Genomic DNA, 14,806 nt, shown 5'->3' with positions numbered 1-14,806 from the left:
GCTTCTGGATACAGTAAACAATACTTAATTAACTCATTCACCCCTGTAGATACATTTGAACTCTTCTAATTCAAAGGCTTAAATAGTTCAAATTTCAGGGTGAATGAGTTAAGCCAATTCAAATTACAATGGATAATTAAATTTTAATATATAATTAGCACATTGATGAATTAAGTTCTTGTCTAAGTGCATTATTTTACAGGCTTATCCCTCCTCTAATTTGAAACTTATAATTAGATATACAAGATATAATAATTATAAATATCTTCGATCATTTCTTTCTGATATCAATAATTTGTGAGACAGGACCAGTCTATACGACCTCCACCCGAGCATGTTGTTGTTCTGGACAGTGGTACCTAAATCTACAGTACTTATGGGGCCATATAAATTTGAAAGCACCCTAATACAGAAGCTTTCATCGTTTATTGGCGTTTTTCAAATAGTTAGCCATCTATTGATGGATAAACATCACTTGATCTTGACCTATACAAACTGGCAAACAGATAAATGGTCACACTTGACCAATACAAACTGACCAACAATGACAACAGCTTGTTGACCTACTGAATTGCCTCTCTGACTGGTCAACACGGTTACATAATGTATTTATCTACTTTGACCTTTAATCTGCCAGGACAACTTACCACTGGTCAGTGTTTGTCCAAGTGGTCAGTATGTTTGTCCAGTTTTATCTATGGATGTCCCTGATGAAGTCGCATATGTCCTTACTACCAAGGTCACATGTGTACCAAAACATCCCCCATACAGAAATGAATCCTCACATTTTACTTTGAAATCTACTGTATTAGCATATTCCAAGTGAAATTTAAGGGGAGCAAGGGCAGATATTGACAACACATCTCCGGTCAATACTTCCTGGGGGTCCAAATAGCTGTACTCTCTAGAATTGAGATTATGATATGGCCATTTTTAAATATTAACATATTTCCTACATTCACTTTAAACCAAGAAACCGTAATTGACCAAATATGTAACAGGGACTATGACTAATTTCTGAGATTAAAATAATTCCAAAAGCTTTCCAAAAGATTTGATTAAAATAGAAAACTTCATAGACTGTTTTTCAAATATATCTATATATTATGGTGAAGGGATTGAATGCTTGGACCAGAAATATGGGTTGGAGGAAAGTTATACAGACTAGGGCGCTTTTTAGGTTAAAAACCATATGTATATGACCAGGTAGGTCTGGATATAAAATATCATGAAAAAGAACCCTAGTTAATGCATGAAAGGCAAATGCATAAAATTAATAGCAATGTTTTCAAGAAGGTCTTAATTTCAATAAGGAATTTCAAATGTAAAAAAATAAAACTGTAGTGCCATCAAAAGCATAAAAAAGAATACATAAGACTTCAATTATTTGAAGTGTATACATAAGACTGATATTTTATTTGATATCCGTATTGTTTGCCTGTTACATACCCAACAGCCGCTAACAGCATACGAGTGAATACTTTCGCCAATCGAGCAACCAATTCCGAAGCCGGTAACCAAGGTAACAAATTACCATAATTACGATCTTCAAAGTTTGATGTAATTCCCATCCTTGCTGACCCGAGGTAAGACATTTATCCGCAGGTTACACCCCTTTTTTTATGGAAATTTTGGCCCGAACACAAACAAGTGTTCTCCCTCTTGCAAATTAACACGAGCCTTGCAGGTAAGTGTAGCGAAAGCTTTCATCACTAATATACATAAAACATTATATACCATCTTCTCCCTCCCATGCTATTTTTCCCCGTTCTGATCTTAATCAATGAAACATCTGTAGCTTGAGTATGATAATCAGTTTAGTGTTTCTGAGACTGAGATACAAAATATCCTTTTCAAGAAAAAAATTCAAAATAATGGTTTTTGAGTTGACTTTCAATTCGATTCGAGATATTTTGATGAAAATTAGGGCTGACCTGACAGTTCCCCCTGCAGGAATAGACACTAACTATTTTTATACAGTAGTCGGACAGATTCTTTGCTAGACCTAAGTCAATGAAACTAGTTTAACAGATTTCCTTACAGAAAATTAACCATCATGAAACTTAAAAAAGTGATTGACTGAAGTGAGGCATATGAATATTGCCATAAAGATATGGGGAAGTTTTAGTAATTAATAAAACTTTGACAACTATCCAGCAACATGTATGTATTTTAAGCAAGTTTGCTAAAAGCAGAATTTTCATTTAATAATCTATCCATCAAATATCAGTGTGTACAAGTATCATATTATTTTTACAAGTCGTAATCTTAAATCTTCTCGTCTCGGATAAGAGGACTCGGCTTAAGTATTGAACCCTGCTCTGAAAACTTTAGCCTTAAAATGTTAATTTTTAAAAAAACTGCAAAGAAGTGATAAAAAAAACATAGAAAGTTATTAATCATTCAAGAAGTAAAATTCATACTTAATTTTTCATTCAGCATAAGTTTGTAGGGATAGAAAGATCTTTCCGAATTTAACACACACTTGGAAAAAAGGAAACCCCTCTACTTCTACAGGGTAGTGACCAAATTCAACAATTTGAAGATAAATGTCAGAGGAGGGTTTAGATGGGAAGAGGAAAGGTTTTTGACGGAAAGAATTTAGTTTGTTTTTGCAAATTGACAGTAGAGGCTTGATTAAAAGGAGTTTGTTGTCAGGCTAGATAGCTACAGTATCATGAGGGAGCTTATTCCACTCGGATATAGTTCTAGGGACGAAAGTGTCTTTTCTAGACAGATTTTTACCCTTCCTCCTAGGAAAAGGGACCTCGACCCTTCCCCTCCTTGGAAAAGTCGCCTCCCATACACACACATATACACACACACACACACATACACACACACACACACACACACACACACACACACACACACACACACACACACACACACACACACACACACACACACACACACACACACAATTGTGCCTCTTGACTTACTTCTGGACATCAACACCATAAGTGTTTACTACTTACATACACAGAAACCAATACACAGACCAGGAAATGATATTGAGGATCAAAGGTCATAGGGGTGAAACTGACAAATCTCCAACACAAAACCTGTGGTCTCTTAGCTATACCCCACACACCAATCGGAAAACCACATACAGTATTACTCACCCCTTATAGGGCCACTCCTAAACTTACTCATAGATAAGTCACAAATTGACATTCTATTACTGCGAGATTGCCATTGTTTTACTATGTGGTGATAACTGTAGTATCAATGTAACACACGCATCCTGTTAAAAACTTGAAAGAGGAAAAATATCTATGATCAATATATATCACTTCCTTCCTTATACAGAAAATTGAATAAATTTCATGACCACTTTTTTGGGGGATTATTCTTTCATTGTCTTATTTGAGAAAAATTGAATTTGCAAAATAAACAACCGTATATCAATATTTTCCTAATCAAACAACACAACTATAAAGTAAAACTTTATATATCGTCATTATTTGTCTAGTGAAACATTGTCATTTAATATAAAGAGGTTGGCAATAGGTAGAAATACAAAAGAACTGTCAGGAAAATAGGAAAAAGGAACATTGAAATATATTGGCAGTGAGTGAGTTGGCAAATAATAGGCATGATGACAAAACGTTTTTGTATAAAGACAAACAACAGACCTTAAACTGAGGTTTCAGTGTAAATTGGCAAACAAGCGTCATATCATTGTAACATTCCTCGGGTACATATTTATATTCAACCTGCTCCAGAGACCACCTGTATTAAGAGACCACCTGTATTAACACCTGTATTAAGAGACCACCTCTACTTAGAAACCACCTGTATTTGGAGATCAACTGTATTGAGAGACCACCTGTGTTTGGAGACCACCTGTATTAAGAGACAACCTGTATAAAGAGACCTCCTGTATTAAGAGACCACCTGTATTGAGAGACCACCTGTATTAAGAGACCACCTGTATTAAGAGACCATCCTATCTGTATAACAATTCTGAAACAAGTTTTTAAACTTATATTAATCACTTTTGTTGGCCGGGAAGAAGCAAGCAGAGGTCCTGATGGAAGCAAGAAGAACACAGTCTTAATGTAGGAGGAAACCAGAGTAACTGGAGAAAACCAGGTGACCTGATACATTTTCATACATGATCAGGGAATCGAACCCTGATCGTCTTGGTGAATAGTGAGAGTATTATATATCTACTGCACCACCCAATCATTGAAAAAGTATTCCCATTATTATCATATAAGCTTGAGACGCCTTCATCTTCTAGTGTAGAGAAATGTACCGGACTTCAAAGGTCACAGACGATGTAAGGTATAGAGGTGCTCAGCAGTTATCCGTAATAGTGAAAAAGGTAATAAATTTTCTAGCTGAATGAGATACTGACATACTTGTAAATAAAAAGTCGATCTTTACGTCATCTCCAATTACGTTTTGGATGAGATGCGACCAATCGTCACTAAAAGCCGACGTAATGATGATGTCATAAAAATTACAGAAGCATTCTATGTTTGTAATATTTTTTGTAATAAGGAATTTTTTATGTCGATACTTGACAACTCTGTCATATAACTCAAAGCAAACAATACAGAGGTTTCCGAGTGTAACGTGAAGAAACTCACCCGCCCTACCTGTATACAATTTATATCTTTTCATAAATTTGTTGTCAAGGATAAGGGGAACAAACAAAATGACTTGCAGAATCAAGATCTAAACAGGATAAGATCAAGGTAAGTGTACTTATATGCTTTCACAGAAAATCAGTTGTAAATTTTGAAGGAGTCTTGTGAACGTTTGAAGATAAGACCTATGTCACTCTCCGTATGGACAGTTGAAGGAGAGTGTGAACGTTTCAAAAAATAAAGCCTTCTCTATTTTCAATTGTTGTATGTCTATAGACATGAAAGTACATGTTATTTAACATATATCAGCATTCTTAACATTTTTGCTAAAAAAATCCCTAACAACTAAAAATTACACACACATTTCTTAAGGATCACTACACCACTACAAAAAACTGAAAATATGAATTGGAAACATTTTTACTTACGTAAGAACAGCCTTAATAAATCACTTTTGAACAGAAAACCATATGTTGCGGAACTTTTATGACAAAATTATAAAGCTGAAAGGGCAATAAGGCCGGACTGCGATTTGAACCCTGGACCCCTGACCATGAAATGATTGAATTAACCAACTGAGCTACCCAATCTGTGGAGGTTTCCTGGCTTTAACCGACTATAGTTATATCTTAAACAAAATTCAGGGGAGACAACTTTGCATAAAAAACTAAAATAAGAATTCTCTTGTGTTTAGTCTGAAGTGGGACAAGGCTGGGCTCCAGTTAGTGTTTGACTGACCGGCCATTATTTGTATCAACCACTTCATATAACTTAAAACAATTGGTGACTCAATAATATCTAATATAATTTCAAATTAATACTTCTATATTTTTGTATTAAGCTGTATATTGTATGTGTATGCATTGTTTATATTTTAAGGAGAGGGCTTTTATAGGCTTAAATTGCCCTTTCGTATATAAGACCTATACAATAAAATATTATGAAATGAAAATTGGGACAGGGAGCCTTTTAATAACTGCCAAACACTTATGGGGTAAGCCTATTAAAGGACAGGAACACTTTTACAGAGAAATATGGTAAACTTTATTGCCTTGTCACATGATCCTTGTCCATACACTCACAAACACTTGAGGACACTAAGTGACATGGCTATGTACGTAAACTAAGGTCAGGAAAACTCAAACCCAAATCCAGCCGTTTTAACCTCCGTTTGATATTCCCGATTCTTATTGTTCTAACGAAATATTTTAATCGTAGGAGTGGGAAAATACCTGGGTTAAACCACATTTGAATCTGCGGATTTTAAACGATAATGTACATAAACAAATTTCAGTGTTTGACAAGTTTAACCATGTCCGCTAGACAACCAATTGGCATTCCTCGCATTTCTACGCATCCTTGTCAATTTGAAATTTGAAGTTTGATATAGAAGGCCGGCTTCTTATCAGTAATGTTGAATTGTACTCGGACAGCTACGTCAAACTCTGGAAATAAAGTGGTATATCGTCCTTCGTTAGGTGAACCTGTTTACCTGTCAGACTCAGGAATTTGGTAATCAGCTATGACCACATTTTCATTTCCTATGACAGCTAGACATTCAGGAAAAACCCCAAAGCTGTAAAATTTGTTTTCAATTACCAAGAATCTGAAACAAAGTGAATTTTACTTCATGAACTAAGTTTATACCGAATGTTGTATCTGCTTAAAAGATCCCTTGAGTAAAATTTGTTCTATGATAATTCCTGCTCTTTACCAGAAAGAACGACCTGCAACACAGATGAATTACAGCTAAAATATTATCAGAACCTTTCATATAAAAAAATTGTTATCGAGCAAAAAGGGAGATAATCAGCGTTTCCTATTGACCCCCTTTTCAAGCTGTGTATGCGTTTTTTTCATTGAGATGCTAAATGGTTGTAGATGTACATATTTAATGTGTGTACATCAGGCAAGGTAAAAACCCTTGGATTTAAAACTAGACCTGTCCTAATCTTACAAGAAACAACTATTACCTTCAAGACTGTGGGAATAGGATTTTAAAGCATGTAAAATCGTAACGAGATTGTTTCATAAAATATGTATACTCTTCTCTCCTTTATCAGCAATTTTAATTGATTACAACAAGAAAATAAATGTGAATAATTCTTAAAATAACAAAAAATCATTCAGAACCCTCCTTTGAACTAAATCTCTTCATACAAACATTGATATTATCAACACGTCATCTGCACAGGTGTACTGCTAACGAACTATGGCATCATCCCAAAACAAACCACAGGTATTTCATCTCTTGATTACCTACCTGAATAGGTATGCTATCTACCTGTAAATAAACTTAATGACCTACATACAGGAGCATAGACCTGCCGTGACCCAATTACGTTTACGAGACCTCCACTATCTTCTAATGTTTCAGAATCCAGTGTTCATTGAAATATGTTTATTGTAATGTCTAAATTTGTCAGTGTTTAATATTTCGCCGAAGATATTTTCAGCCTTTGTTTTAAAGTAGTATATAATTTTGGATATATCGAACATGTAATCTAGATCTATAATATACTAAATCATATCGTCTGTGTTAGATGCCAACACCACATTGTGGAACGATTGTTTTATGCATTCCAATTCATAATTTGAATAGCGTATCATATTTTTATACAGACAATTAAGATATACATGGCATTGTGGAATAATAATGGATTTATTGAAGTACCACAATCAATCTAATAAACACCCTGGGTGTTTATCAATCTGAATCAAATAGAATCATTATAGACCCTTCCGAATATGATACACCTTTTTCCTAAAGAAGTATGTAAATTACAGTGAAAGAATTAATGGCACTCTTGGGCCAGAAAAAGGAACAGGGGGCACTTATAAAGGATGGGGCACTTATTTTGGTCAAATACGGTATTCAAATTCATAACATTGCAGCATTAAGCATTAGGTATTAAGTTAATTTTTTAAAAGATATTTAGATATGCATGTATACACAGTATGTATTGTTTTATAGACATTAAAACAGTACATTTACTAGGACAATCTGAATGTATGGTGTATTTTCTTTTTACATTGTAATACACATCTGAAATCACCATTACGACATGTAATAGTGGCCGCATGTCTTTGTGACATATGTTCGTCATAACCGATGCCCTTGACCACTGATATCAATCAACATTAATTCAAACACCTATCAGTGATGTTGTATCCTATTCTCCGAGCCAGTGACCTTCGTAACCTCCCAGACAAAGGGGACACGATTCCGTCTGGATGTACTTTGCTACAAACTTGGAGTCAGCCCAGGAATTTTCTGCCAACATTACACAGACCGAAACGATTCCCACAAATCACAATGCAATACTATCTTTACCTGTATCGTAGTCTTCTTTTAGACATACACATAACTTTATGAAGTTTTTAGTTGAATGTCTAATTGGAGAATATGTCTTGACTAGGATTCAAATTTGTAACATTTTTATTTTGTTCTTCTCATAAGTTGCAAATATTACAAATATTAATAATTCAACACGAACACCTGAAGTTTTATTCCTTCATTACTTGTACTAAAATCTATATATGTTTAGTCTCAATATTATTATCACCAGAAGACAAAATCAATGACAATATTTTTTTAAGATTTTTAATTTTGATTATCCTCAGCAAATACATTGAAAAAGCTACAGATTAGGAAAATTCTGTGTAGGTCTATGCAAGCATGCTAAAGCTGTATCAGTTTCTCTGATCTGGATGATACAGGTCCCCATTAGTGAAGTATTTCTCTATATTAATGACATCGGGTCACAGGACAACAGCTCTTTTACACACTTAAGAGTTTAAACAATATTGCCTCCAATCACAAGCTAATCTTTTGAGGTCAGGCCTTGTCCACTTACTGGTGCAAGGAAAAATGTTTTTCAATTTTCATCAGCACCCTCTGTACCTATTTAAGGGGTTATGTTACATCAAACATTTTTTTTATTCATGTAAGAGTTATCTCCCTGTTAAAATACTTTATTTAACATTAAATCAGATTTCAGAATTACTTATGAATGCTTTCTTACGCATTTTACAATTGTTTCATCAATTCATTTCTCAAGTTTTTAATTTTGAACTCTTCTGAAAAGGAGGTGTGATAGGTCAGTCAGCTAGCACATGTCCTTAAACTAACACCATATTTTAACATGTGTGATTTCATCTGTTAAACTTTCATTATACTTCAAAACAAAATTTTAAGTACCCCCAAGAGATATCACAAGAAATAAATCCTTGTGTGTTACAGTGATTGCCTTCCTTTTGTTTTTCATCTATAGACAAATCTGGCTTAGTTGTATTTGACAATGAAAGTATAAACAGCATGGAAAGATGTCACTGATAAATTGCATAAAAGCATGTCTCTTTCTTTTTCTTTTTTAAATATTTCTTTAAATGGTGTAGTATTTCAATATTTTCTTAGTTCTGTGTCAAGTGAAATCTACAATCTAAACCTGCCATAAATGTCAATATCCCTTCAATGACTTTTCAGACAAGTCATTACTAGACATAATTCGGCTATAATGAAATTAATTTCTCAATATAACTCTCCCATAAACTATTAGAGTTATGGGACCTTATGACCTTTGGGCTTTTAATCCGACATAAAAATAATGACAGCTCCCTGAAAACCCCTAAGGGATCGATCATTATCTGAAATTGTTAAATAGTTAGACAGAGACATTGGAAATTTCGGTACAATAGGAATGGATTCATCCATACATTAGATCAGCTATCTGAGACATTTGTATAAAGTTTCAGCCATTAGTCAAATAATTTATTTAATCATTGGAGCCCATCTGGTGCAGTATTTTAGACTGGGCTGACCACAATGACATCACATTAAATTCAGGCCTTATCTACGAATAGTTCGGCTTCCAGTGAAAATTAGTACGAAAATACAAAGAAATGTCAAATGTCAACATTCAGGATGATTCAACTTTGATGGAAAGATAAAATAAATATGACACAACCTTAATTTGTATAAAGGAATAAAAACACTTTTAGTACCCCTGGTAGTACGTTTCGTTACTAAAGATACGAGTTTAGGAATTTGGGTACCGATTTAAGATTTAATGTGTAGAGTTATGATAGCTGTATTCCTATGTATTTACTCCTCTTTACAAAATTGTTTTGTATGGCAGGTGGTTTTTTTTTTGCTTCTATAAATACCATCTTATGAGGGTTGAAAAATTGTCAAATAGACCTAATTAGAAGTCAATGATAAATTGTGAAACCATTAGGGGGGTACGTGCAACCTGGCACATGAAAATAATGTTAAAAAGATTCGTGTTTTTACTTCATATGATTCATACAACTCGGCTAAAGTTGTTTGTCAACATCAGCTGAACAACATCCGTGAAGGATATAGCGGAGCACAAAAGCAATTCTGTGATAAACAAATATTTTGTTCACCGAACAAACATTCCGTCACACATCAAATTGACATTAACATTTTCCGGTGATTAGCCAAACATAAGGCCATCACTATGTTCCATTTCACGTTAGTACACCTGTCTCCCTCAGTACAGCAGGTGGTCTGACGGACAAGTTACGGAATATAAACACAACGCGTATAATTACCCATGAAACACCTGGTCATTTTTTGTCTAAGCCACTAGATATGATTGGCTAGTTACAATCAGATGATGGAAACGTTTTTGTGTTAAATGAACACAATAATGATTTTGCCGAACAGATTTTGTATTCAAGTACTTCTTGAGTAAAGATTTAAAGGTGACTTATTTACATAATAAGTCATATATGATCTGCATTTCTGAAAAAAATAAATCATGGTCTTATTAGGTTGTAATAGTTATTAGGTTTAAATGTTTATTGGCTTTAGCTATATTGATTTTTTATTTTATTTACTTAATTAAGCGATACAATGGGCATTGTTTTAACAGGATTTTCCAGATATAGTTGTGATAGGGTTACATTACGTTTTGTTAGCACACCGAAAATTTACACACGACTCTGCCAACCTCCTGCAGGGAAAGTACATTAATTGTTTCATCAATATCAATAATCCATTGTTCCCGACTAGAAGGAGGATGTTACGGCAACGCAAGGAAATACCAGACAAACAGCATCAGCTGTTCTAGATCAATAGCGTGGAAAAATGAGTGTTTATCAAGCATTTCGGCTATAGTTCACTCCTATTAAAAAGAGGGTCGTTCAACTTTATCAGTGGCCAAACCCGGATGAGGAATTTTCTGGCATAAAAACTCTCTCATTGACATATGTCATTGACTTGAGAATACAATACCCTTGTTCAATTTTTTAATCTTTGAAAAAAGAATTCTGTGATTTTGTCTCCACAAGTGATTACTTTGTAGTAAACATATCATGTTTTTATGTAATTATTTAAATAAAATTATAAAATTATTCCTTTTTTGATGTAAATACCGACACTACAACACAAACACCTGCACGAAAAGATGAACAATTATAAACGTTCAATGTCCTATCAAGATTAGATCAATGTCCTTTGAAGAGTTCATTGTAAAAAAAAATAAAAAAAAATGTCACATTTTGTGAAAAAAAAACCCCAAAGATTTGTCAGTTTAAAAGTCCAAAAATGAAATTGCCAAACATTTTTTTTTCTTTATACAAAAAATACTTACAAACACTTGATGTTCATTTCCCTGGATTTTAAAGATCATTTGAATAATTACTTATCTGGTATCAGAGTTTCATTCAAACTTTACAAAAGAACTTTGTAAAACATTTGTACATCTTTTTCACAATCAAGCCTATCAGACTTTGAGCATTCACAGATCAAAAAGAGTTTTGCTGATCTAATCTGTGAAAGTCTCAAAGATGTGTTTTGCTCTTTGTAGAAGCAATTATAAACAGTTATTGAATCAGTTATGGATGAAAGGTCTAAATCATCATTTATTGATTCTGTTCATAAAATCATATGCAAAACAATAATATCTTTTGTATTACAAGATTATGACCAAAGCTTTACTTCCGGAGAGCTTGTCCCTCCAGGGTAAGTGGTGAGTGGACGGACGCTTTGATCTCCTTGTGATCTCAATCTACCCTTAACTCATTCACCCCTTGAAGACACATTTGAACACTTCCAATTCAAAGGTTGGAATATAGTTTATCATGAAAGTTCAGGGGTGAATGAGTTAAGTCCCGCAGAACAGATAAATCGTAATATCTACCCCGGCCTGTCAGGACAGACAAATCATAACTTTAACCCTACACCCACATAGGGACTTAATTCACAAATCAATTACAACATGCAATGTCTTCCTTGTAGGGAATTTCTCTATATTTTACTTTGTAAAATTATTGGAAACTTCCGCTGAATAATCAGAATCTCTCTCCCATTGGCTGTAAAGTTCGAAATTCCAAACTTTTTGAAAACGTGTCGATAAAGACCAATAAGTGAGCTGTTTCTGGTAAGAAAGCATTGGGTAAATAGTAAATAAAGGAAAAAGGCTTAACGCATTTACCCCTCAAGACACAATTGAACTCTTCCAATTCAAAGGTTAGAATAATTCATTGTGAAACTGCAGGTGGTGTATGAGTTAATTTGGGATTTTGTTCAAAGTAAAGGAAATTTTTTTTATTCTGATAGTGGTTTAAGAATAAACGCTTGAAACAGTTAAAAATCTCCGTAACAAAAACTTCAGCTCCCTGCAAGTGGCTGAGAAATTTCCCAACCATAAATTCTAGATCTGTAGTCAATAAATCTATGGATAAGAGTTAGAAAAACCTTCAACGAGATTCCTCAACAAATTCTTTCAACCAATTACATTTTGGGTAGCAATATAGGATCTAAATGTGTTTCAATTCCTAGTAATATTTCGAAAATAATCAAGTGTTCCGACATTTTCAGTTTAGTGCTCTGCCAAACTATGAAAGAAAAGCTTTGAGATGAGTTTCAGAAATTTTGAAGGAAACTGCTACTACTATCAAAATACAAAATGCATCAACTGAAATTTGGTCAGTGGTCAAAAATGCAATGTCACTGGATACTAGAGAGTAACCAGACAAGCTGACCAGACAACAGGGGAGATTATCTCTGTTAAGATCTGTGTTTTATGAAGATCAAAGTTAGGGGCCTCTAGGGGTCTGTTTTATCTACTGGACTGGTTTTCACTTCTGGCTATTATATACTGACCAGGCTATACTGATCAACGTCCTGAATTACATGGTCAATATGGCCATACAAAGATCTCCTAGGGCGACTTAGGGACAGTAATGGTCAATTCAGGTAGCTATTGTAGCATGAATTTTTTTTTTTTCTGTAATCATTATGGGTTTCTAGTTGATTATTTATGTATGCAGTTCATTTAATATAATGAAATTTGAATCATTACTTTGATACACAAGTTTTTGGCCCTGGCATTTTTTCAACATATGCTTCTATATATGCAATGGGTTGTCTCAATTTAAGAATTTTTACATTCAAATTGATTTTGAATTTTTGATAAAGTGCTTTTTTTCAGATTGAGGGTTCCTGCATCTATTCCTCCTCTCACTTGCTCTGCTCTAAACTGTTCATCTTCTCAAAGTAAGAATTCCCTGTTGAGATAGTTTCTGAGCAGGTCTTGTTATCAAACAATAAGGGTACCTTGCCATCCTACTCATTCCACGGCAGGCAGGTGTATATTCATTGAACATTTTATATCACAAAGGCTGTTAACGACTGTATTTCTATGGTACGTGTAAGTTGTATGGCCAGACCACCCTGCTAGTTCACAAATTATCATCATTATTACTTCCTATTATCATTTTCTTGTAAAGAGTGATAAACAGTAGTACCATTACCATGGTAATGTGTTTTCATTGGAAACACCTTCCCACTTAACATTATATAATAACATTCCACCGTGTTGGCGAAGTTGGTAACCTTTTTCCGTTGGTCAACAATCATGGATTACTGGACAACAGACCACACACATGACCCAAAATGTGCAATACTGTGCTAAGTTAATCTCAGGCTAATGCTACCTTCATTACATACCGTATTATTTGGGCAAAAATGCAATTCTTTCTATCTAATGTACATGGTAGAATAGATATAATCAAGATATGTTTGTATATTATTGTGGAAATATAAATTGGGATACAAAAAGTTATTTTTTCGACATTGTTTGAATCTTAATCCATGAAGTATCTTGCCAATTTGAAGGACTTCATGTTGGTTTTAATTCTTGTTTAATTGTTGAAGAAGGACTTCATGTTGGTTTTAATTCTTGTTGAATTGTTGAAAGGTCATTCATCATTGCTATAAGCACGGCTTAGATTTGTTATCTAAGTCTGTGCTATAAGGGATTAACTCATGATGAAATAAATTACTCCCAATTAGGGGCTCTTGTTCTGGGACAACCTAAACAGATAGCCCCCTAATCAACAATGGTTCAAGACCTAATGGAAAATAACAATAGGGATTAATGAACATGCAGTTCTTCCGAAGACCAGACTCTGTCGGATTAACTCAAAGTCAGCGTTAATGAAGTAATATCAAACAGGTCAGAAATCATAAAAGTCATTATTGGAGTAGAAAAAGTGGAAACCACAGGTGTCAGATAGGACAGGTTTCTGCTCATGTCACTTTCAAAATGTCCATGTTCAGTAGATTATGAATAATCTATAAAGGAATCAAATCAATCAGTACCTGTTATACTTGTTCCAGCCCCGGGGTCGGATCAGATAAATGATCCCTGTGACACTGTGCCATGCCTATTGTCTACCTCTCACAATGAGAGGCTCGTAATCAATTACCCATTGACACAGGCTCCAGGCTCCAGTAGCAATTCAAAATTACTTATATGTCACAGGCTCCAGTAACAATTCAGAATTACCTATAAGACACAGGCTCCAGTAGCAATTCAGAATTACTTATATGACACAGAATCCAGTAACAAATCAAAATTACTTATATGACACAGGCTCCAGTAACAAATCAGAATTACTTTAATGACACAGGCTCCAGTAACAATTCAGAATTACTTTTATGACACAGGCTCCAGAAACAATAGGGAAGAAATAACAAATAATCTTTCAATAAATTTCGACGTAATTTTGTTTTTGTTAATTTATACTGCAAGTACGTAGTACATGTAATTTTTCCGTGTTAAAATGCAGTATGCATAAAATTAAACCAACTTCCTCATTGGGAGGTGAGATGGGAGGGGGATCGAATAATTTAAAATAATGAAACTGTTTGTTGAAATGGATTTACCGCA

The 14,806-nt window shown here is 34.2% G+C and overlaps 1 protein-coding gene across 1 annotated transcript in view; it reads right to left on the bottom strand.

Annotated features, from left to right (window-relative positions):
• Positions 1 to 14,806, bottom strand: part of LOC110458512 (titin-like) — a 483,136-nt gene that overhangs the window by 74,921 nt on the left and 393,409 nt on the right. The gene's annotated exons all lie outside the window — the stretch shown is intronic.

The sequence above is a fragment of the Mizuhopecten yessoensis genome, unplaced genomic scaffold (genome assembly GCF_002113885.1).
Source record: "Mizuhopecten yessoensis strain PY_sf001 unplaced genomic scaffold, ASM211388v2 scaffold9639, whole genome shotgun sequence".
NCBI classification, from domain to species: Eukaryota; Metazoa; Mollusca; class Bivalvia; order Pectinida; family Pectinidae; genus Mizuhopecten; species Mizuhopecten yessoensis.
This window is presented reverse-complemented; position numbering and strand designations above follow the sequence as displayed.